Source organism: Marmota flaviventris, chromosome 8, assembly GCF_047511675.1.
Source record: "Marmota flaviventris isolate mMarFla1 chromosome 8, mMarFla1.hap1, whole genome shotgun sequence".
Lineage (NCBI taxonomy): Eukaryota > Metazoa > Chordata > Mammalia > Rodentia > Sciuridae > Marmota > Marmota flaviventris.
This window is the reverse complement of record NC_092505.1, coordinates 35,221,195-35,247,261: the sequence shown is the minus strand read 5'-3', so window position 1 is coordinate 35,247,261 and position 26,067 is coordinate 35,221,195. Positions and strand designations below refer to the sequence as shown.

At 35.3% G+C, this 26,067-nt stretch overlaps 1 long non-coding RNA gene across 1 annotated transcript; it reads left to right on the top strand.

The window, feature by feature from the left end:
• Window positions 1-6,075: 6,075 nt before the first annotated feature.
• On the top strand, window positions 6,076-11,641 carry LOC139706772 (uncharacterized). The gene is made up of 2 exons (XR_011708421.1): window positions 6,076-6,648; window positions 10,310-11,641. It is a non-coding gene; the product is annotated as an uncharacterized lncRNA (long non-coding RNA).
• Window positions 11,642-26,067: the final 14,426 nt, after the last annotated feature.

Sequence of the window (26,067 nt, the reverse complement as noted above, 5' to 3'; positions counted from 1 at the left end):
TGTGAAGTTTCCAATTTCTCCATATTCTTACCAAATACTTCTTATTTTCTTCTTGGTTATATACATTTGGGGAATGTTAGTATTTCATCATACTTTTAATTTGCGTTTACATTTCCTCATGTGCTTATTGGACATTGGTATATCTTGTTTGGAGAAATGTGTTTTCAAATTTTCATTGACCATTAATAATTGGTTTTTTTCTATATTATTATGTTTAAGAGTTGTTTTGTTTTGTTTTTGGGAGGTACTGGGGTTTGAATCTAGGGATGTTTAACCACTGAGCCACATTCCCAGCCCTTTTTCTTTTTTTTTTTAATTAATTTTTTTTTAATTGTAGATGGACATAATACCTTTATTTTGTTTATTAATTTTTATGTGGTGCTGAGGATCAAACTTAGTGTCTCACATGTGCTACAACCCCAGTTTTAGCCCTTTTTCTTTTAAGACAGGGTCTTGGTATATTGCTTAGGGCCTCACTAAGTTGTAGAGGCTGGCTTTGAACTTGTGATCCTTCCGTCTCAGCCTTCTAAGCCACTGGGATTACAGACATACACCACCATTGTTTAAAATTTCTTTATAAGATACTAGCCCATATCAAATATATTTTCCTATTATGTGGACATTCTTTTCACTTTTTTATAGCATTTTTTGAAATTCAAAACTTTATAATTTTGATAAGGTAAAATTTATCTACTCTTTATTAGTTGTTTTGCTTTTGGTGGCATATCTAAGGAACCATTGCTTAATTTATGGTTAGGAAGGCTTATGTCTATATTTTATCACAAGAGTTTTATAATTTACACTCAAGAATAAGAACAATTTTTAGTTAATTTTTGCATGTAGGGTCAAGATGAGGTCCATATTCATTGTTTAGAAAGTGCATCCAGTTGTCTCAAAGACATTTGTTGAAAAGATCATTGTTTCCCCAGATGAATTGTCCAGGTGCCCTTATTGAAAGTCAGTTGACCATAAAAGTAAGGATTTATTTTTGCATTCTCAATTCTTTTCAGTAATCTATGTTTATTCTTGTGCCAATATCACAATGACTAGTTTATATAGCTTTCTGCAAGTTTTGAAATTGGAAAGGGAATCCATTTTTTCTTTTTTTTTTCTTTTCAAGTGAGAAAAGAGAGAGAGAGAGAGAGAGAGAGAGAGAGAGAGAGAGAGAGAGAGAGAGAGAGAGAGAGAGAATTTTTTAATATTTATTTTTCAGCTTTCGGTGGACACAACATCTTTATTTTATTTTTATGTGGTGCTGTGGATCGAACCCAGGGCCCCACGCATGCCAGGCGAGCGCGTTACTGCTTGAGCCACATCCCCAGCCCTGAATCCATTTTTCTTAAAGATTGTTTTCTTCTTTCTGGTTCTCATATATTTTCATGGGAATTTTAGGATGATTTGTTCATATCTGTTAAAAATGCAGTTGGAGGTTTTCTTATAAATTATGTTAAGTATGTAGATCAAGGTTAATTCCCTTAATCTGGGAATTTTCTCAGTCTGATTTCCCATTTATTTAAATATTTAAAAATTATATTATAGTTTTCTTGTTATGGGCCAGACTATATGGGCAATGACTAAACAGACTGCATTTTATCCTGAGTCTTCATGTCGTAAAATAAATGCTTCTCCCATGGGAACACCTGCCTCTGTACCCATTAATAGTTGTTTAGTATAGAACATTTGGCGATGCAAAATGGCAGTTCTTACACGATATAAGATTGTTCTCTCTTTGGTTCCCATTTTTCTCGGACAATGTACCCTGTTGGAGAATGATTGTCTAGGCATTAGTAACCATTCTTTATCTTGTACTCATCTAGGGTATTTTTTACCAATTTCCTCTTCTGCTTATGATTTTAGATCTCATGATGTTTGTTTACGGTTTTGAATCATAGCAACAGCCACTTTTGATTAGGTTTTGGGCTATGAATATGTACTCTAACCTTTGGAGGGGTAAAGGGTGTAGGCTTGCACCTACCTGTTGGCCCACCAGGCAGTGAATCTGAAACACCAGCTGAAAAATATAGATGGTTTCATCTCCTACTTTAAGATCAACTAGGTGATTTATTACAATCTCACCATAACATTCTTTCAATAGAGCTTATAAATTCAGTGTATAAGTTTTGAAGTTCTTTAATTACATTTAATCTTAATTTTATTATTTTTATCCTATATTAAATGAAAACATTTTGTTAATTTAATTTTCAGATTGTGTGTTGTTATTATATGGAATTTGATATTTTATGATTTTGAATTCTGCAACATTAATAAACATGTTTCTTAACTCAGTTTTTTTTTTTGTGGGTTTTTAATTGCTTTGATACAAGACAATGTCATTTACAAATAGCTAAATTTTATAGTTTCTTTTAGTGTTTCAAATGATTTCTTCTCTGTTTCTCTCTCTCTCTCTCTCTTTCTGTGTGTGTGTGTGTGTGTGTGTGTGTGTGTGTGTGTGTCTCACTCTCTCTTTTCTCCTTTGTCTTTGTCTTTGTCTAATTGCCTTGTCTAAAACCTCCAGCATAGTGGTCAATAGATATAATTAAAGTATATATTAGCCTCATCTTCCTGATCTCAAGAGGAATGTTTTTAATGTTTTACATTAGTTAAAATATTATTGCTATTTTTTTCATGTATTCCTTTTGTCAGGCTGAGGAAATTTTGTTATATTGTTAGTTTATTGAGTATTTTTATTATAAAAGGATTTTGCCAGTTTATTCTGTGTATATTGAGTTGATAAAAGTGTTTTTATTCTTGGCTATTTATTGTAGTCATGTGTTACAATGAGATATTTTTGATTGTGAACTTATTTTGCAATTCTGGAATATGTCTTGTTTGCCCATATTGATAATAGCTTTTATACATAGATGGATTCAATTTACATTTTTTTTTGAGGATTTCTCCTTTCATAATCACTAGGGAATTCTGATCTGTATGTGTTTAAAAATTGTGTTGTTTTTTTTTCTGGGTTTAATGTCAGAGCAATAGTGGCCATATAGATAAATAAGGAAACATTTCTTTCTCTTCTGGTTTATGGAAAAGTTGGCAAACATTTAGAATTAATTCTCTTCTAAAAATTTTCCAGTTACATCATTTATTTTTAAATCATTAGTTTAATTCTTTTTACTTATTGGTCTATTTGTTTTATATTTCTTATTGACTCACATTTTTTAGTATTTGTTTTATGTAGAAATTTGTCCATTTAATAATATAGGTATTCTGTTTAGTTGTAATACAATTGTTCACAGTATACTCTTATACTACTTTATATTTCTGTAACATCAGTAGTAATATATGTTTTATTTTTATTTCTGATATTAGTAATTTAAAAATCTTTCCTTTTTTCTTATTTATTTCAAGTCTTTTCAAAGAATAAATTTTGGTTTTACTGATTCTATCTATTATTCTTCCAATTTCTGTTTATTTTCTTTCTAATTATTATTCCTTTTTTTCTGTTTATTTGGTTTTAGCTTGCTCATCTTTTCTTTTAGCTTTTATAGATGGAAGTTTAACTTATTGACTTGAGATGTTTTCACATTTTTTAAAAAACAGGTTTTTTTAAAACATTTGTTTTCAGAACTGATTTAGCTGCATCTCATGTTTATGCGGTGATTTTTTAAAATTTAATTCATCTCACAGCATTTTAAAATTTCCATTTTGATTTTTTAACCTATTTGTATTATGGGATATTAAGTATGATTTGTAGTTAATATATATTTTAAGCATACTTTTAATCCATTCTGACACAGATAATCTTTGCCTTATATTATTGTCAAATCTATTTATATAAGATGGAATTTATTCATAACATTTTGATGTATGTTTTATAAGTCAAATCTCTCTGATTTGCCTATTTATCCATAATAGTCTTATTTTGTGTTGAACACAAATTTTCTTGCTTACATTTTAATTTACTTTTAATTTATTTTTATTATATTTTTGAATTATTTTCTCAGTGCTTGCCCTGATTTTTCAAAAGTAAATTTAGTTCTCATTTAACTAAAACAATTTAGTTTGGATTAATGCCAACTTAATGTCAAAAGAACACTAACACATGGCTCCCGTGTGGCTTCATTCCCTCATGTTATTTTGTGTCCTTTACTACTGGTACCATGGAATCTATAAATTTTTACTTATGTGACCATAAATACAGGTTTATATCTATTACTATGCAGTTATCTTTTAAATCTGGAAAAAAATTATAAGAAAAAACTACATTTATACTCTTTTGTATTTATTAATGCAGTGACCTTTATCAGTACTCTGCATTTCTTAGGATAGATTTGAGTAACTGTCCTAATGTCCACTTTTATTCTAAAAGATTCGTTCTAAAAGAGTTCTTATAATGGAGATCTGATAGCAACACATTTTGTTTATCTAGAAATGCCTTAAATTTTCCTTTATTTTTGAAGGACTGAATATAGAATTCTTAGTCGACAGTCTTTGTCCTACAACACATTGAAAATGTCACCCCCTTACTTTTTTTACTCCTTTGTGTTCTGATGAGACTTACCTGTTCATCTAACATACTCTTGATGTTTTCAAGATTCTGTCTTCATTTTACTCATTTATATATGATGTGTCTGGGTGAGGATAGCTTTCAATGTTGTTGTTTTTTTTTCCCCTTACTTTTAGTTGATTGAGCTTCTTGGATGTTTCTCATCAAATTTAGAAAAAAAATATGGATTTTTTTTAATGTTCTTTTTATCTCTTTCACTCTGTCCTCCATTTCTTGGAGTTTCAAGTACTTGATGGTTTAGTACTAGTCTGTTAATTTTTTTGTAATTATTCAAGATATTTAAAATAGCTGGCTTAATGACTTCATCTTCTAAGTTCAACATGTTGGTTGGTTTTTACAGAGATAGTTTCTATGTCTAATTTGTCCTCTCTGTGGAATCTATTCTTTTTCATATGTCTAATTTTGAAGATTTAAATAAAATAATGTAGCAACTGTCAATCAGATCCCACTTCCTTGCGTTTCATCATTGTTTTTTAATTCTTGCTATGGTTTGTGCTCTTTGTTTAGTAACTTATGTGAACTAAAATTGGAAACTGTATTCGGGTCTTCTATGGTCACTGATATCTATCAACTCTGACAGCTTAGTGTTCAGGTAACAATTGGATAGAGATATGTTTTAAATGCCTAGAGGCAATAATCTTCCGACTTTTGCTGGAGGGGTGTAGGGTTCTGTTCACCTTCAGATCTGTGAGTTAATGTGCAGAAAGTTAGTTGAAAGTTGTTGCAGTCTTTACCTCTTTGTTTTAAAGAGCCTCCAGATCAGCTAGAGGCACTCCCAGGTCTTTTCTAGGCTAATGTCAGTCCTAAACATGAGTAAAGCTGTAGATATGTACTTGGATTCTGAGGTTCTGAGAGGAATATGACTGAAAGAGTAAGAGCATTTTGAAACCTCCCATGAATATCTCTTACCTCCTCTTCCTTTTAAGTACTATTGATTAGTTTCTTGTTTTCTGTTATTGCTTTGTTAGGTAACTGTGATTTAAACAGTTTTTGTTGATTGTTTTTGACGAACTCCTCCCAAGAAAAGGCTATTCTCACTGGATGAGTTTTTAATAACAATAGATGAAGACAAACCCTAAAAATGGTTTCTATGGAACTGCCTGACAGATCAAAAGATGGTAATTGTGTGAGAATGAGGCTTTTGAGATATAACTGCAGCATCTTTCTTCAGTGGCACCTAGACTGCCACTTTTCACTGATTGTATACCTATTAATTTCCTTCCTACCACAAAACTGAAAGGAAGAAATTAGAAATAGGACAAGTTAAAACACCACAAAGGTCATTGTTATTACTGAAATTCAACCTGTTATTTTTGTTTTCCTTAGTAACTCCATGACATTGGTTAATTTCTAGAATACTGAAAAATTGATTTTCACAGTTATTGCCAGTGTTTTTATTCCTTTTATGGAGCACAAGATGTTTGTGGGATCTACCTACAACATCCCCACTATATTCCTCAACTAGTTTTTACATTTTAATAGTAATGGTACTTAAGTAGCTTTCTAATTTTTGTTATTAAGACAAATTGTTCCAGTGTTATTTTTGTTCATGTCATTCTGTAAATGTTGGGTGCAGAGCAGGCTGAACTGTGTTGTCTGCAGGGCAGGCTGAACAGATGTTGGCTGCAAGATAGCCCATGCACTCAAACCCCCCTCTATCTGGTCCTTTATCACCTGTTTTCCTCAAGTCTGAACATTCAACCCTGCTCAAGGCTGAACACTTAACCCCCCCTTGGGCCAACAAGGCAGCTTGCAGACCCAGAGGCCCCATTAGATTTGGGCTATAAAAACTTCCTCCTGCCAGGCCCCCCTCTCTCTTGCTCTCTCTCTCTCTTGCTCTTTATCTTTCTTGCGCATGCTCTCTGTCTCTCTCTCCCTCTTCATCTCTTCTCTTTTCTCTCTCTCTCTCTCCTTCTTTCCCTTTCCTTCTTTCTTTTCTCTTTGTTGCACTGTTGCAATAAAGATCTTTTGGTTGCTCCGAGTGTTGTGGTCACTTTCCTTTCATTGGTGCTGAAACCTGGGAGAGGGTTAAAACCCACTTTTGTGTCCCTCTTCCTTCAGAAGTGCCACTCACTGGATGGCCTGAACCCATTTTCTCGACCGCCAGAACTCCATCCACCACCGACCTTCGATTGGTGAGTTTCCCCTTCCTGGAGTCCTAAACCCAATGGTGGTGTCAGGAGGATTTGACCGTTGATTGTCCGGCAAGCCTCTTTGCCCACCTGTGGGGAGGAAAACACCCCACCACAGCCTTTAAGGCTACAGTGGCCCTCAGGGACTCCTTCCTCGGGCAGAATAGACTCCTGGGTTCAAAATTATTCCCTTCCCTTCCCAGCTGTTAGTTACCAGCATAAGCTTTGTAGGTCTCCCTCAAAGGACTGTGTAACCTCCAGGGACACATAACAGAGAACTGAACATCACAGTCCACCCAGACCTTCACCATCTCTGTGGCTCTCCTAAAATCCTAGACCTCACACCTTCAAGACTCGGCTGCTAGAGAGAACCTTATCCTCCCCTTCCTCTCTCTTCCCCTGTCTCTCTCTTTCCCCTCTTTCTGGCCCTGGGAGTATCCGGCCTCTCCAGGAGGGGTCCCGAAAAGCCTTGGCCAAGGTCTCCCACAGCTCCGGCTCCGTCTAGGACGAGAGCTTCCACTGTCAGGATTCATTGACGACCAATCTCTGAAGCTCGAACCTGCCACTAAGGCACTCCTGATTTTTGGCTCTAGCGGGGATGCCCCTTTTGCCAATAAATCAGTTTCCCCTACAATGCCTCTTGGATAACCTCAAAACCCTCTCCTTGACACCGGACATCAAACCCCAAAAATTAATCAAATATAGCACCCAGGCCTGGCCTACTTATCCCTTAGACAACCAAAGCAGATAGCCCTCCTTTTGGGTCCCTGGATCCCTCCATTCTAAGGGATCTCTACAATTACTGTGAGCATTCGAAAAAATGGGTAAAAAGCTGCTATATCAAAGCTTTCTTCTTGCTTGTGCTCTCTGCACCTCTTGCAGACCTCTGCAAATTCTTCTAGCTTGCAAACCAACACCCACAACCACTGATCCTCAATCTCCTCCTCCTCCAGACTCATCCACTACTTTTGATCCTACTGATGAATTTCCACCCTATCGCCCGGCTCAAATAGGTCCTCAGCCTCAACCTTCTGCCCCAGCCCCTCCACTGTCTCCCCCACCTGAACAACCTGACTTCTCCTCTCCACTCACTAGATCAAAAATCTAAACAACCGCCTTTTCTCAAACCATTGCCTCTTTTCTGAGGTAGCAAGTACTGAAGAAATCCCTCTACCCACTCACTCCTCTCTTCTCCTGTCAGTGCCCACACCAGGTCCCACCAGGTCCTCTTACCAGCTAACTGAAAGCTCAAACAAGCTGAGGAGAGCCCTTGGATCCCTATCAGAGATCTGGTGAAAATGGCCTTTAAAGTTGCTTTGTCATCACTGAAAACAGGTTACTAAGAATTGTCCCTTACAGGGTTTTTGGGATATTCACTCCTTCCTCATTCTCAGATCCACCGAGCTGCTCTCAGCCCTGCCTTCCCGTCTTCCCCCTTCCTACCAGGCCCACAGAAAAGGCTTAACTGACCTTCTCCAGAATTCTTCACCACGGCTGATTTTAGGACTTTCAGCAAAAGAATCCCTATAAAAGAATTCAGTGTAGATAAACTTCCTCTTTTCATGTTGCCCTGTTCTACTTGGCCACTGGCTGGAAAAATCAGCACTCAAAAAGCTGGAGACTCCCTTACTAGTTTTTCACAAAATATGTAAAACAAGGCCTCTGGCCTTGAGCTGGGGCTTCACAGAGAAGGCTACATGTCTAAGATAAGGAGGTTACCAACTGGGCTCCATGATAACAGCTGGCAGGGGTGGGGAGGGTGGGGGGAAGAGGAGAGAAAGGGAAGAAAAAGCTCTCCCCCTCCCAAGTGTCCTTGAAGGGTTAACTTGCCCAGAACAGAGGAAAAAAAAAAAAAAAAAAAACTGCTTCTTATGAACTTCTGCAGACTGTGAACTTCTGAGCCCCTTCCCTTACATGTTGGGTACAAAATTCTGAAACAACCTAAACTTGGGGTTCAGGGGATTAATTGATTACAACAGAAGCAGTGCCCTCTGAATCTGGCTGCAACCAAATAAAACTATTTCCCTATCTTCAGTGCTATCTTAGGTGCCTTGCCTTGTCCGTCCCTACAACAGTATAATTCTATATACTTAAACATTGTTCATGTTTTCATGAAATGGTCAACAGATGTGATTAATTGTGTGCTGCAAATAACAAAGTATCTCTTATTAAAATGGAATAATTTGCCTAAATTCAGAAATTTACAAGGATTGTTTCAAAGTGTGAATAAAGAAGGAGTTAACAGATAGGAAAGAGAAATTAGAAGGTTCTAGGTATGGATTTAATAGAAGGAAAATGTGTTTCTGGATAAGAGAGTCTATATGATTAAGTAAATAAGAGGATATAAGCAAGTGATAAAGAAGGTCTATGTACGTTGGCTATATAGGTTTGAGTAAGTGATAAAGAAGGTCTATGTAAGTTGGTTATATATGTAAGTTTTTTGAGCAAGTAATCTCGAAGGAATTAAGCATTATACAACTATGGTTAAACAACAACTGTTATTTTGCAATGTTGTAATATGTTATTTCTTTAAGAACTAGATTAATATAAAAACATCAATAGTAATTGTGGTACTATTACTCTTCTCTGTATATTAAATGTGTTCATATTTTCCAGGTATATAAGTCTTTAAGATAGAAGCTTTAAAAAAAATTATATCATTTTTTTATATCAATATTTGGTGTTCTCCAAAAGGTTGCATGGTTATTTTAGTCTTATAAAAATAACATATTGGAGATTTATTTATATCATTTAATGTTCTATAACTCTACCTGTTATCAATAAGATTAATATAAAGTTCTATACACTGAGTACAATTTAAATGTAATATACTGTATTACCTAGTATTCATGTGACATCAAGCAACAACATACATAAACTTTATAAAATGATATTTAAAAACAAAGATCAGTTCAATAGTAGAACACTTTACCTAAGATTTATAAATCTTAGCCTTACCTGAGATAAGGCTGTGCTTCCCATCTTACCACATGTCAGAATGACTCCAAAGTAGGCCAGACTTCAGCTAAAGCCCAATACTCTTAATTTAGGGTGAAACTGACTTTGCTGGATGTTTATGATCAAGACTTAAAGTTAAATTAAAATGGCCAAGAAAACGAATATTTGGCTCTGGCCCTCTGAGTCAGTCTGAATCCAGGGAATAGGGAACTTCTCTAAAGAGCTTTGCAACTCTGGGCCACATAACCTCATGATCAGGGAGATTATTGAGACCACTGGAGAATGAAAAGCCAATCAGTGCACTTGCTGTGAATAGGAGGGTCATTGGAGATAGGAGACATCCCTGATGCTTCCAAGGGAAGTCACATGGTCAAGCAAGACCTAGACCCATCCTAGCGCAAATGGCACTAGCAGAACAAAGAAGCTGCTCTCAAGTTCCCCCATGAGTGACCCCTATGGGAACTCTGCTGACTCTTAACAATAGATAGAAACAAAGTTAATTTTGACCAGCTTGATCTTAAACACCTACCAAAAACAGTTAAGCCAAAACCAGTCATTCCTGGGAGTAATGAAGGATAAGAACAGCTAGAAAAGAGGAGACAGCAACTAGGCCAACAGGCTCCATGGGGAATGTTCAGTCAAGTATGGCCTTGGCTCCACCCCCTCACAGGACCCCTATTAGTCCTCTCTATGTTTCTCCTAATAGGACCATGTCTATTAAATTGCCTACAGAAGTTCATGCAAGATCAGATACAGAAACTCAACAACAAGTCAGTCAATCAACTACTTCTTTAAGACTACCAGCCCTGATGCCCAAGATGGAGACTTACGACTCATGACCAACTCCTCTGGCTCCAGAGATTCTGTGCCCATCTAAAACCCTCTCTAACCCCTTTTTCCAGTTTTCACAACCCCTCTTTCACTTCCTAGAAATGAGAACTACTCTCCAGCACGTCCACTCTGCTTATTCTGTCTGCTCTACAGTATCCCCACAAGGAAGCATCAAACCTAAACTCCCCCTGGTACTACCATGTCTCCCACCTTAAAAAGGCACTTATTCCAAATGTCCAGTCCTGGACTTCCACCACACCCACCAAACTCAAAATTTCTTGCTAAACCTCTTCTTCATTTATTAATCATTATTCTCTCTCAAGTTATTATCTCAAACCACAGATACCACTTCTACATCCAAGTGACATGACACCAGGATGACACCACCCACTCTCAGTTTATGGGTCAAGGCGATTGCCCTTCCACTGGCTGCAATTGGTCTGTCACCCTTAACATTACTAGATTCAACCAAGCCACCTCCAATACTTCCTAGAGTCCCTGCTATAGGACCAGTGGTTGATACCAAGAATCTCCTCCATCCAGGACTGGTTTGATGCCATCAAGGACTTGTGGCTTCAGGGAACTTTTACGGACTTTACCCCTACCACAGTATTTATCTGTAGCCACTGAGTGTTATTTCTGGCTGCCCTGGTGTTCTAAGACCTGTCCCCTGAACATTCCTCCACTTCCCCTTCTAGGTCTAACGTCGCCCACCATTAAGCAGGAAGTAGCCAGAGGACTTTACGCCGTCCCCCGTGTCACTTAGAAAAACAAAAAGGGAGGAATGTTGGGTGAAGAGCAGGCTGAACTGTGTTGTCTGCAGGGCAGGCTGAACAGATGTTGGCTGCAAGATAGCCCATGCACTCAAACCCCCCTCTATCTGGTCCTTTATCACCTGTTTGCCTCAAGTCTGAACATTCAACCCTGCTCAAGGCTGAACACTTAACCCCCCCTTGGGCCAACAAGGCAGCTTGCAGACCCAGAGGCCCCATTAGATTAGGGCTATAAAAACTCCCTCCTGCCAGGCCCCCCTCTCTCTTGCTCTCTTTCTTGCTCTCTCTCTCTTGCTCTTTATCTTTCTTGTGCGCGCTCTCTGTCTCTCTCTCCCTCTTCATCTCTTCTCTTTTCTCTCTCTCTCTCTCCTTCTTTCCTTCTTTCTTTTCTCTTTGTTGCACTGCTGCAATAAAGATCTTTTGGTTGCTCCGAGTGTTGTGGTCACTTTCCTTTCAGTAAATATGTGAATTTCTTTCTTTCTTTCTTTCTTTTTTTTCATATCACAATGGTAGACTTCTAGTGTTCATCACTTTTGGTTTTTCTTTTCTTTCAGGCATGAGAGTTTTGTAGGACAATGTTACATTTTCTTGACTGTAGGAAAATATGCCTGTCCATAAGACAGTTCTGGCCAAGAGGCCATAAGAAGAAGTGTTATGACTATTAGGTTCAAGTATCAAATCATTGGCAAACTATCTTCTTTCTCCTGTTACGATTCTGGAAGAGCAATATTGTTTTAACATCAGAGTCAAAAGATCATTGCCTCCTAGATTACTGAGTCACTGCATGGCAGACCGGAAATCTAGTAGTCTTGTGCATGTTTATTTATATTTTATAATCATTTTGTCAATTTCCTTGTGAAAACTTGGTGAAACTTTAAGTAAGGAAATTTAATCATTTTAGTATTGAGCTTTCAATAATATTGGATATCCAATCCATGTTCTTTATGTAAACCAAAAATATTTTAATATTTTCTATATAGATGTCTTGCGCATCTTTTTCAAAAATTGATTCCTGATAGGAGAGAGGGGAGATATAATTAACACACAACATATAATGTATATAAATGTCACAGTGAAACACATTATTTTATACAATTTATATAAATTAATATTTATAATAAAAATATGTAAAGGAAAAATTTATTTTGAGCATTTTGTAATATTATTATGAATTATGAGTGTTGAATATTTATTTTCTAAATGCTTATTGCCAATGTACAAAATTTATTTTCCAAATGTTTGCTGATTTTGTTTTTTATATATTTTATCTTGCAAATTGGTAAACACATTCACTTGTTCTGCTAGTTTTTTTATAGACTCCATTGGATTTTTAAATCACAGTATTGTCATGTCTTAATGCAAATAGTTAGCTTACCTTTATTTTTTTAAGTTGATGATGACTCTTCTTTCTTTCTAACCCTTTACTTTAGTGCTATGACTAGATTCTCCAACACAATGTTTATTAAAAATGATTGGATACCATATATTTGGCATATATCCCTTTAGTGAGGATGTGTTAATTTAATGTTTACTTTGAATTTTTCTCCAAATACTCTTTAACAAATTGAAGAAGTACTCTTCTATTTATAGTTTGCTTAGAGTTTTTATCATAAACACGGGTTGAACATTTCTAATCTTAAAACCTGAAAATCAGAAATTCTCCAAATTCTGAAACCTTTTGAGGATTGATTGACATGAAGTCATAAGTGAAACATTCTATATCTTGCTCATGTGAGAATTGATAGTCAAAACTTAGGTATACTAAAAGTTATTTTATAATTACCCAGAGATTTTTATGTATATGTGTATATATTTACATATATACACACAAACACATACATACATATATATTTTGTATATGATGTTTAGACTTGGTTCTCCAGATATATCATAGCTATGCAAATATTTCAAAATATGAAAAAATCATAAATACAAAACATTTCTGACTCCAACCATTTTGGATTAGGTAACTCAATGTGTATATTGTCAAATGATTTTTTCAGCACATATTATGGGATATATTTCTTCATTGTAATAAAGTATATTATTAGTAAATTTCTAAACACATTCCTCTGATACATTTCAACTGGTTATAATATTTTCTTGCAATACATTGATGTTTTCTATTTGTTGATATTTAAACAAAAATTTTCATCCTCATGTACAAACAATATTGATTAATATTTTTCTTTTAAGATACTTGTCAAGTTTTAGTATTGTGGCTATGAAAACCACATAAAACAAGCTAAAAACTACTTCTGTTTCCTGCTGTTTTAGAAAAGAGTTGATGTCAGGTTGGAATAATATTATTTCTAAATAAATTGGATATACTTTAACAATGAAGCTATTTGTTCCTGGAGAGTTTCTTGTGGAAATGTTGGAATTTTTTGACAATGTTTATAAACATTCTGTATATGTAAAATTGCTCTATATATGGAAACTTTAAATTCATTAATTGTATACGTGAATCTAGGTCAGCCATAATTTTCTCTCAGCATATGGAAGATAGCTCTACCAACTTTTCCCTTCTGTTATCAATAATTATATGTCAAAAGACAATGCATAAAAAGAATCATAAGTGATTCTTCTGGCTTTTTTAAACAAACATTTCTCTGTGCTTTGGCATTCTGTTATGAGCATATGAAAAATTCTTTTTTTTTTTTTTTTTAGTTGTTGATAGATCTTTATTTTTATTTACTTATATGCAATGCTGAGAATCAAACCCAGTGCCTCACACATGCCAGGCAAGTGTGTTACCACTGAGCCACAGCCTCAGCCCCGACAAATTCTATTTATTAATCCTGCATGAGGATTCCTGAGTTTCTTGTGGTTATGGATTTCATAATTATGTAGAAATTTCCAGCCATTTTGTCTCCACCAACTTTTGGTTATCTATCATTTCTGGTTTTTCAGGCATTCTATATAGATATGTTTTACCTTCTAATTCTCTATTGTTTAAGTGTGGCAATAGATAAGTGATCATTCAAAGATGCCCATATTCTACTTTCCCTGACCTTATGAGCATAATACCTCTTCATGAAAAAACAGATTTTATAGATATGTCTCCTTATTGATAAACTCATTTTTATTATGATATACCAATGAATTAGACATAGATCTTGACCACTTTAAACTCATGGCCTTGTGATGAAAAAAAAAGATAAACAAGAAAATTATAAGCTAGAGAAACATTATTAAAAGAATAAAGGAAAGGGAATCTTGAGACCATCTAGATAAATATTCTCATTCATGAGATGGTATGGTGGTATTGATTATGCAGGTTGTTATTTGCCAACTCAATCTAAGGTCACAGCTTCACCTCTCTGATATGCAGATTACCTTTCATTTATTGTTTGTCAATGACCTAATGGTGGGATTCTGTATTACCATGTGAATCAAGTTTCTTGTGAGTTTACGTTCTTTAAGTGTGTTCTTTAAGAACTTTCTCTAAGGAAATATTTTCCATGAGCTTTTAATTATGATGGCTAAAAGTGCATATATTTTTATATTAATTTAAGGTGATAAAGTTAGTAGGCCTACTTAAGTCTGCTTCATGTGTTTTATTTAGCTAGAATAAGACAAGAAAAATCATGTATTTTTTATAAATGTCATAGGCAAAAATTGGAATATTAGGATGGAGATAGCATAGTCAATAGCATAGGCACAGAATTAAGATCGGAAAAAGGAAATATTCAAGGGATTGTGAAAACATACATACAAATTATATATTATTGTGTATTCAAAGTGTAGGAACATATGCAAATGTAAATTAAAATTTTTGTCTCCTTAGTGAATTCTCCATTGATCCCCTAATGAACAACTTCATCTAATTGTGAACTTGCACTATTTGGATCACAATTTCTTCATGGAAAATTTTTAAAGTGATTATCATTTTCTTCTGTAAACATTTTTCTACCTTCCTCCTCTCTGACTATAGATTTTTACAACTGGTGTTTGAGCCAAACACTTGACATTTTACCACAGAACATTAAATTACTACCCTTCCCACCCACACAAATGTTCTTATTTCACATTTCTTTTAAGGACCTTTGTTCCTACAAAACTCATTACTTTGGAAAAGCCTTTCCATATTAGCACTGACTAGAGACAAGAATTCTATATTTTTCTGATCATTACCTAAAAATAATCATAATCATGTATATATATATATATATATAGAGAGAGTTCATGTCTTTCTGTATATGAAACATGATTCTTTGTTTTAGACTGAATAAAAGTAAACAAATTAGATATTTCTTATATATTGATAAAAATTGCTGTCCTATCTTGAAGGGTTTCTATAAGCCAATCAGTTCCAAATTTTTTATTGTGGAGCTCATTTAATTCTCAAAAAATATTTGAAACAAGTACTATTATTACCGATAATTTATAGATAAGGAAGATGAGACTTTAAAGGGTAAAGCAACTTGCTGCAGGTAAGTGGCAGAACACAGATTTGAACCAAGACAATATGGATGTGGAGTCTTTGTGATTATTCAGTGTTTGCCATCTGGCTTTCTACTTCCCATGTTGACTTGACTTGATCAAGCCAAAATTCTTGTAGATAGGTTTGGAGTGCATTTTTTTTTTTAAATAAGTGCATAAGTTGTCTTACATTCTCATTTTCTGATTTGTGAGAATTATCTAAAATCTGTACTTTAAAATATAGTCTCTGATAATATGTGTATTTTATATGTAATATATATACACATATATATGTATAATGACTTGAAATGTAAAGACCAGAAAATATAGTAAAAATTTATAAAAATCATTTCTTTCCATTTTATAAAATAAAATAAGAATTTAATATTAAATATTTAAAAACAAAAACAAAATGATTTAAAAAGACTGCCTAGAAATGCATCATAAGAATATTTTACATACCTAGTAATTCATTGTGATTGTATTTCTTTTATTTCACTAAGATTAAAAATTAGTTCTTCAAAGGTTTAGGTTTAATTCCCATACACATTCCAACTAGATTTCCTCAGATATCATTTTTGCATGTCTATTTACCTCCCCAAACTTGTACTTTGCTTTTAATGGTCTAATGCTATAAAACTCCTTAAAATACTGCTATAGGAGACATTTACCTACAAGCAGAAAGCACAAGAATTTTGCAGATAAGGCCTCATGCAGTGCATTGTACTGCAGTATAAAAGCCCAGCTCCCATGCATCAAACAGACACCATTTATTTGTCCTACCAACATTCTCCTAGTCTGAAGAACTTGTGGTTTTAGTTCAAAGCTGGCATATTGTCTGAAATCCTGCTTTGCTGGACTTATTTCTCCTTCTCTTTCTGACGAATCTATTTTCTTACTGGTTTCTCCTGGGAGCACCAGGAGATGAAATCTAAGGCACAGGATTGGTTTCCAGGAAAAATTACCTAAGACAGAATATCTTTATATGTAAATTTTTGTATAACTCTCATAATAGTCTTAATATATCTTGTTATATTTGGAATAATTTTGTCAAAAAGTGTGAACTTTTTCTGGCCTTGACATTTGTACTAATATTCATTCTTCCTAAGTTATAGCAGTGTCAATATCACAGAACTCTCTGTAATGATTTACTGCAACATTGACTCTGTTTCTCAGCTTATTTACCCTATTGATGTGAAATTTTCTTAATTTTTTTTTATTTTTCATTTCCATGGTATTCTGAGAGGAAGCAAGCATTTAGGAACCTGTTCTTGTATTATTTTTTGTCTGCAAGACCCAAAGATCAAAATTAACACCAAACTTAGTTTAGATTGGTTCTACATGTGTTGCAATTGAAATGAACTGTTTTTCTGAACTAAGACATAGCTTTCTATGTGGGTCTTTAATAACTAATTTGTGAGGTTTCCCCCACTCATTTTGTTTAGTTCATAATTTTAGAAATTCAGTAGTACTATTTTTTCTTATCAATACCATTTCTATTCCTTAAATGTTTTGCAATTTATCTTGCACCGTACATAATTGGTTCCAAGAATTTATGAGATACATATGTATCCTACCAACATTCTAATAGTGATGTAGTAAACAAGTGCTTTAGTGAAGGAAGTACAGTTTACTTTGTTGCGTTCTTCAGAAAAATATTTGAAAATAGGAAAGGAGTTCTTTATAGTGGATTCCATATTGTTACGGTTTGGATCTGGAATGTGCCCCAAAGGTTGAAGTGTTGAAGGCTTGGCCCCCAATGCTCAAGTGTTCAAAGGTGGGCTTTTTAGGAAGTAATTGGATCATAATAGCTGTAACCTCATTAGTGTATTGGTCCATTGATAGTTAGTTAGATGACTACTGGGAAGTTGTAAGTGGTAGGTGGATTCTGGAGGAAGTATATCACTGGGGATATGTCATAGAAGGGTATCCCCACTGCCCCGCACTTCTAGCTGCCATGACCTAAGCAGATTGTTTCTGCCATGTTCTTTCATTATGATGTTCTGCATCACCTCAGATCCCAAGGAATGAAGCCAGCTGACTGTGGACCAAAACCTCTAAAACAATGAACCAAAATAAAATTCTCCTTTAAGTTGTTTTTCTCAGGTATTTTGTTCATAGCAAGGAAAGCTGATTGATACATATATTGACTAAAGAATTAGAATTACTGGATGAAAACAGACATGATCCATGAGAATTTATGAAGTGTTTTAGAAAAATTAAAATTTAATATAAGGAGAATATTAACTTTAGCAAAAGCGGGGAAAGTTTACTATTGCTAGAGATGTTATCACAAGATAGTTAATGAAGAAATTTGCATAAGAAGAAGTTTGGAATCATACATAAAGGCATGGGAAACTATTGATTAATGTGAATTTGGGGTAAAAATATTGTCAGGCTTCAATGTCATCTATATAATTCAACACTCTGGATGGAAAAAGGGTTAGAGAAGGGATAAGTGGGGAAAACAAAATTAAGCATTTAGAAAGTAGTTGGAGTTGCCCTAGTGGAAAACAATGGGTGTGGATTGCTAAAATTGTACTGTAAATTAATAAATCACTTGCAGATCAAATCTAAGGCACAGGATTGGTTTCCAGGAAAACTTACCTAAGACAGAATGTCTTTACATGTAAATTAAACAGGTAATTAGCAACAACTTGTATTTGGTGGAAAAATCCAAGAAAACTGTTATCAAGTTGATATGGGGCATTTGTGAGAAGAAGGAGTGAAGGACAATGTGGAGGTTTCTATCTTTGGCATTTGTAAGAAATTCTGTGTCATTCTTCAAGAAAGGAATGAGAACAAAAGAATTATGATTAATGCTGAAAATAAGACATTCCTTCTGAACATGTTTCTCATCAAATTTAGAAAAAATGTAGATTTTTAAAATTTGTTTTAATTAGTTATATATGAGAATAGAATGCACTTATATACATAGATGGGATATAATATCTCATTTTTCTAAGTATACATATTGTAGAATCACATTGGTCATACAGTCACATACATACATACAGTAATAATGTCTGTTTCATTCTACTATTTTTCTTATCCCCACATCCCTTTGCCTTCCCCTCCTTTCACTTCCCTCTACCTAATCTAAGGTAATGTTATATATATATTTTTTTGCATTGCAATTCTTTTTTTTTTTTAGTTGCTCATAGACAATGCAATGATCTTGACATATCTTATATTTTATTCAAATGTAGAATGAATTCTCATTTTTCCACATGTGCAGGTTGAAGTATCACATTGGTTATATGGCCACATATATACATACAGCAATACTAGTGTCAATTGTATTCTGCTGCACTTCCTATTCCTCCTCCCCTCCTCTCCCATCACCTCTCTCTACCCAATCTACTGTGACACATTTCTCTCTCTCTTTTTTTTTCTGCCTCCTCACATCATCATACATGTATTTTGTATAACAATCAGGGTCTGTTCCATCTTCATGCAATTCCCCTTCTCTCTCCCATTCCCTCCAACCTTTCTTCCCTATTTAGTGGTAATCTTCTTCTCATGCTCTTCCTCCCTGCTCTGTTCTTTGTTGCTCTCCTTATATCAGAGAAGACATTCAGCATTTGTTTTTTAGGGATTGGCTAGCTTCACTTAGCATAATCTTCTCTAATGCCATCCATTTCCCTGCAAATGCCATGATTTTGTTATTTTTTAGTGCTGAGTAATATTCTATTGTGTATAAATGCCACATTTTTTTAATCCATTCATCTATTGAAGGGCATCTGGGTTGGTTCCACAATCTAGCTATTGTGAATTGTGCTGCTATAAACATTGATGTAGCTGTGTCCCTGTAGTATGCTCTTTTAAGGTCTTTTGGGTATAGTCCGAGAAGGGGAATAGCTGGGTCAAATGGTGGTTTCATTCCCAGCTTTCCAAGGAATCTCCATACTGCTTTCCAAATTGGCTGCACCAATTTGCAGCCCCACCAGCAATGTACGAGTGTACACTTTTCCCCACATCCTCGCCAGCACTTGTTATTGTTTGACTTCATAATGGCTGCCATTGTTACTGGAGTGAGATGGTATCTTAGAGTGGTTTTAATTTGCATTTCTCTGATTGCTAGAGATGGTGAGCATTTTTTCGTGTATTTGTGGATTCATTGTATATCCTCCTCTGGGAAGTGTCTGTTTAGATCCTTGGCCCATTTGTTGATTGGGTTATTTTTTTTTCTTGTTGTTTAATTTTTTGAGTTCTTTGTATACTCTGGAGATTAGAGCTCTATCTGAAGTGTGAAGGGTAAATATTTGTTTCCAGGATGTAGGCTCCCTATTTACCTCTCTTATAGTTTCTCTTGCTGAGATAAAAACTTTTTAGTTTGAATACGTCCCATTTGTTGATTCTTAATTTTAACTCTTGTGCTATAGGTGTCCTATTAAGGAATTTGGAGCCTGACCCCATGAGATGGAGATTAGGGCCAACTTTTTCTTCTATTAGATGCAGAGTTTCTGGTTTGATTCCTAGCTCCTGGATCCATTTTGAGTTAACTTTTGTGCAAGGTGAGAGAAAGGGATTCAGTTTCATTTTGTTGCATATGGATTTCCAGTTCTCCCAGAACCATTTGTTGAAGATGCTATCCTTTCTCCATTGAATGCTTTTAGAACTTTGTCTAATATAAGGTAGTTTTACTTTTGTGGATTGGTCTCTGTGTCCTCTATTCTGTATTATTGGTCTACCCGCCTGTTTTGGTGCTGCAGTCTGGCTGGGCACAAATCACTGAGCCACCACAAAACACTTGTCAAATAGGAAGCTTTATTGCCCGAACTCCACCAGCACTCCACGCACACTCCCCAGGAACTCTCTCCGGGAACTCTCTCAGCTCTTCACTAGGCTCCGCGCCTTCACTCTTTTTGGAACTCCGTGAGATCTCCAAGGGAACTCCAAAGTGGCGGGCACCAGAGGCAGCAGGAACCACCCTATTCCTGGAGCCACCCTATTCCTGGAGCCACCCTATTGCCGGACAGCAGGGGTCCATATACAACTCAATACAGAACCTGTCCCAATACAGCATCATCCAGTCATAGCAATTATAACTTAATTATCATCATCTTAATGGCTCCCTGGCATGACCTCTTAACCACTCTTTCTGGCGCCATCCCAACTCGGCTGTGGCTCTCAGCATTTTGGTACCAGTACCATGCTGTTTTTGTTACTATTGCTCTGTAGTATAGTTTAAAATCTGGTATCACTATACCACCAGTTTCACTCTTCCTGCTTAAAATTGCTTTTGCTATTCTTGGTCTTTTATTCTTTCAGATTAATTTCATGATTGCTTTTTCTATTTCTGTGAGGAATGCCATTGGGATTTTTGATTGGCATTGCATTAAACCTATAGAGTGCTTTTGGTAAAATGGCCATTTTAATGATATTAGTTCTGCCTATCCATGAACAAGGTATATCTTTCAATCTTCTAAGATCTTCTTCTATTTCTCTCTTTAGGGTTCTGTAGTTTTCATTGTAGAGTTCTTTCACCTCTTTTGTTCGGTTGATTGCCAAGTATTTTATATTTTTTTGAGTATATTGTGAATGGAGTGGTTGTTCTCATTTCCATTTCAGAGGATTTGTCATTGATATACAGGAATGCCTTTGATTTATTGGTGTTGATTTTATATTCTGCCACTTTGCTGAATTCATTTACGAGCTCCAGAAGTTTCTTGGTAGAACCTTTTGGGTCTACTAGGTATAGGATCATGTCAATCGCAAATAGTGCTAATTTAAGTTCTTCTTTTTCTATCTTTATGCCTTTAATTTCTTTCATCTGTCTAATTGCTCTGGCCAGTGTTTCAAGAACTATGTTGAATAAAAGTGTTGAGAGAGGGCATCCCTGTCTTGTTCCAGACTTTAGAGGCAATGCCTTCAATGTTTCTCTGTTTAGAATGATGCTAGCCTGAGGCTTATCATAGATAGCTTTTACATGTTGAGGTAAGTTCCTGTTATCCCTATTTTTTCTAGTGTTTTGAACATAAAGGGATGCTGTACTTTGTTGAATGCTTTTTCTGAATCTATCGAGATGATCATATGGTTCTTATCTTTAAGTCTATTGAAATGGTGAATAACATTTATTGATTTCCATATATTGAACCAGCCTTACATCCCAGGGATAAATCCTACTTGATCATGATGCACAATCTTTTTGATATGTTTTTGTATCCCATTTGCCAGAATTTTATTGAGGATTTTTGCATCTAGGTTCATTAGAGATATTGTTTTGTAGTTTTCTTTCTTTGAAGTATCTTTGTCTAGTTTAGGAATCAGGGTGATGTTGGCCTCATAGAATGAATTTGGAAGTGCTCATCTTTTTCTATTTCCTGAATAGCTTGAAAAGTATTGGTATTAGTTCTTCTTTAAAGGTTTTGTAAAACTCTGCTGTATACCCATCTGGTCCTGGGCTTTTTTTGGTTGGTAGTCTTTTGATGGCTTCTTCTATTTCCTCAATTGATATTGGTCTGTTTAAATTGTGTATATCCTCCTGACTCAATCTGGGCAGATCATATGACTTAAGAAATTTATCGATGCCTTCACTATCTTATATTTTATTGGAGTAAAAGGATTCAAAATAATTTTTGATTATCTTCTGTATTTCTGAAGTGTCTGTTGTGATATTGCCTTTTTCATCCCATATGCTAGTAATTTGAGTTCTCTCTCTTCTTCTCTTTGCTAGCATCGCTAAGGGTCTGTCGATTTTGTTTATTTTTTCAAAGAACCAACTTTTAGTTTTGTCAATTTTTTCAATTGTTTCTTTTGTTTCAATTTTATTGATTTCAGCTCTGATTTTAATTATTTCTTGCCTTCTACTACTTTTGCTGTTGTTTTGCTCTTCTTTTTCTAGAGTTTTGAGATGAAATGTGAGATCATTTATTTGTTGGTTTTTTTTCTTTTTTTGAGGAATGAACTCCAAGCAATGAATTTTCCTCTTATAACTGCTTTCATTGTATCCCATAGATTCTGATATGTTGTGTCTGTGTTTTCATTTGTCTCTAAGAATTTTTTAATTTCCTCCTTGATGTCTTCTGTAACCCATTGATCATTCAGTAACATATTGTTAATTCTCCAAATGATATAGGATTTTTCCTTCCTTCTTTTATTGTTGATTTCCTGTTTCATTCCATTGTAATCAGATAAGATGCACAGTATTATCTCTACTCCTTTATAATTTCTAATAGTTGCCCTGTGACATAATATATGGTCTATTTTTGAGAGGGATCCATGTGCTGCTGAGAAAAAAAGTGTAACCTCTTGATGTTGGGTGGTATATTCTATATATGCCAATTAAGTCTAAGTTATTAATTGTGTTATTGATTTCTATAGTTTCTTTATTCAACTTTTGTTTGGAAGATCTTTCCAGTGGTGAGAGAGGTGTGTTGAAGTCACGCATAATTATTGTATTGTGGTCTATTTGACTCTTGAACTTGAGAAGAGTTTTTTTGATGAACGTAGTTGCACCATTGTTTGGGGCATATATATTAATGATTGTAATGTTTTGTTGGTGTGTTGTTCCCTTTAGCAGTATGTAGTGTCCTTCTTTATCCCTTTTGATTAACTTTGGCTTGAAGTCTATTTTATTTGATATGAGTATGGACACTCCTGCTTGCTTCCGAGGTCCATGTGAGTGGTATGATTTTTCCCAACCTTTCACCTTCAGTCTATGTATGTCTTTTCCTATCAGATGCTTCTACTGTAGGCAGCATATTGTTGGATCTTTTTTTTTTTTTTTTTTTTTTTTTTTTGATCCATTCTACTAGCCCATGTCTCTTGATTGGTGAGTTTAAGCTATTAACATTTAAGGTTAGTATTGAGATATGGTTTGTACTTCCTGCCATATTTGTTTAATTTTGTTACTTAACATGATTTGTTTTTCCTGTTTGATTAGTTTTTCCTTTACTGTACTACCTCCCACTGTTGGTTTTCATTGTTATTTTTCATTTCCTCTTCATGTAATATTTTGCCAAGGATGTTTTGAAGTGCTGGTTTTCTAGCTGCAAATTCTTTTAACTTTTGTTTATCATGGAAGATTTTAATTTCATCTTCAATCCTGAAGCTTAATTTTGCTGGATACATGATTCTTGGTTGGAACCCATTTTCTTTCAGCCTTTGAAATATGTTGTTCCAGGATCTTCTAGCTTTCAGAGTCTGTATTGAAAGATCAGCTGTTAACCTGATTGGTTTACCCCTAAATGTAATCTGCTTCCTTTCTCTTGTAGCTTTTAAAATTCTCTCCTTATTCTGTATGTTGGGCATCTTCATTATAATGAGTCTTGGTTTGGATCTCTTGTGATTTTGCACATTTGGTGTCCTGTAGGCTTCTAGGATTTGGAATTCTGTTTTATTCTTCAAGTCTAGGAATTTTCTAGTATTATTTAATTGAACAGATTGCTCTTTCCTTTGGTTTGGACTTCTATACCTTCCTGTATCCCAATAACTCTTAAGTTTGGTCTCTTTATGATATCCTATGTTTCTTGAATTTTCTGCTCATGGTTTCTTAACATTCTCTCTGAGCTGTCTATGTTCTTTTCAAGTTGAAATACTTAGTCTTAGTTGTCTGATGTTCTATATTCTATGTGTTCTACTCTGCTGGTAAAACTCTCATTTGAGTTTTTAATTTGGTTTATTATTTCCTTCATTTCCAGGGTTTCTGTTTGTTTGTTTTTTATATATCTTCTATCTCCCTGTAGATTTGATATTGTGCTTCTTGGATTTCTTTATGTAATTCATTGTCAAAGTGATATTTCATTGTCTGATTTTGCTGTATAATGTCTTCCTTGATACTCCAGATCATCTGAAGCATGTATATCCTGAACTTTTTATGTGACATTCCATCTGCTGCAGATATTACCTCTTCTAATGTTGAATTGACCTGCATTGTTTGTGGTCCTTTCTTTCCTTGTCTTTTCATACTGCTCATGTTTCTTTCCAGCTTTGTGAAACTGTTATGTTATTGATTTTCCCCCTATATATTTATATTGCTCTTGTATAGTTCCAAAGTCTCTCTTTTGTGGAGAAAGACATGTTAACAGTTCCCAATATCAACAGTACATCATCTAAGCACAAGTTTTCATTATTAATACATTTATAGCTAGATGCTATGTCTACAAATGTTGGTTTCAATTATCGTTTACAAATATAGTCATTAGTTTCATGAAAGGCATACCGTTTCTGGTAGCATGAAGAAAACTGAATTTCAGATGTAAGATGTTATGTTTAGGGGGAAAGGAGTAAGTGTATGGGTTTAATCTAACTTAGCAACTTTGGAGAGCTCTAACCATTAGACGGGTAATTTATGGAAGAATATATAGATTCAAACTCCTATCTGTATTTAGAAAATTACCCTACTTATAAATAGTAAAATTTAGGGGGTTGAAAGTGGGATAGAGGGAGTAAGAAGGAAAAAGAAAATAACAAGGAAAGAAAGCGAAAAAAGATAAAGGGTAAAAGAAAATAGGAGAAAAAAGAAAAAAGGGGGGGGAGGGAGGTGGGTATATGCAATTCATCTATATTATATTATTCTGGTGATTCAGTTGTTAAAGCCCTTTTTCATGCTCAATTCTTGGTTTCACATATGTTGAGGTTGTGAGGACTAGAGGGGTATGGGTAGAGGAGACTGGATGAATGGATGAAAAGAGAGAGAGAAGAGAAAGAAAAAAAAAAGTCTCTCAGAACTCTATTTTCTTTTCTTCCAGTAGGTGGCATTGTCTATTCCTAGCTTGAGTCTCTGCATTCAGGGTGGTGGAGGTAGCCAGTGTGAGAGGACTTGAGCTTCCACCTGTAGCCTATCTATTCTTAGTCTCTGAGATGAAGACCAGGTGCCTGATCTGCCACAAAACCGTGCTGGTAGCCACGCCCACTGGTTGATGGATTTTAAGGGTTGGTGAGATTTTCCAAGATGAGTTCCATCTGTTTTTCTTGTAAGGTGTTTGATGAGGTGGGGACTGTTGGGGAGAACTTATGTTTGTCCAGAGCTCGGTCTGGTGACCTGCAAGCCAAGCCTCTCAGTTCTGTGCCTCCTCCTGTCTGCACCCCAGCACCTCACGCCAGCCCCTCCTCCGGGTCTGCCACGGGCCAGCTGCTGCTGGTCCCCTCCTCTGGGTTCGGTCTGCCGGGTGGGCGGCTGGGCCCATCCTGCCTCTGGGTCGGGTCGTCTGCCTACCATGCAGGCGGGCAGCTGGCTGTAGGTATAATATTAAAATGAAATTTATATTACCCATTTCCTGGATTTCAGTATGCTTATTTTTCCCCCAATAGTTTCTTTCAGTTCCTGTGTAGTGCAGAAACCTGGAGCTCCTGGCCTAGGTCTGAAAGCATAGAAATAAATTCAAAGAATGCAGCTCCAGAAAGGAAAGAAACCATTTATTTATTTCTTTATGTTGAATCAACTTTGCATACCTGGGATGAATCCCATTTGATCATGGTGCATGATCTT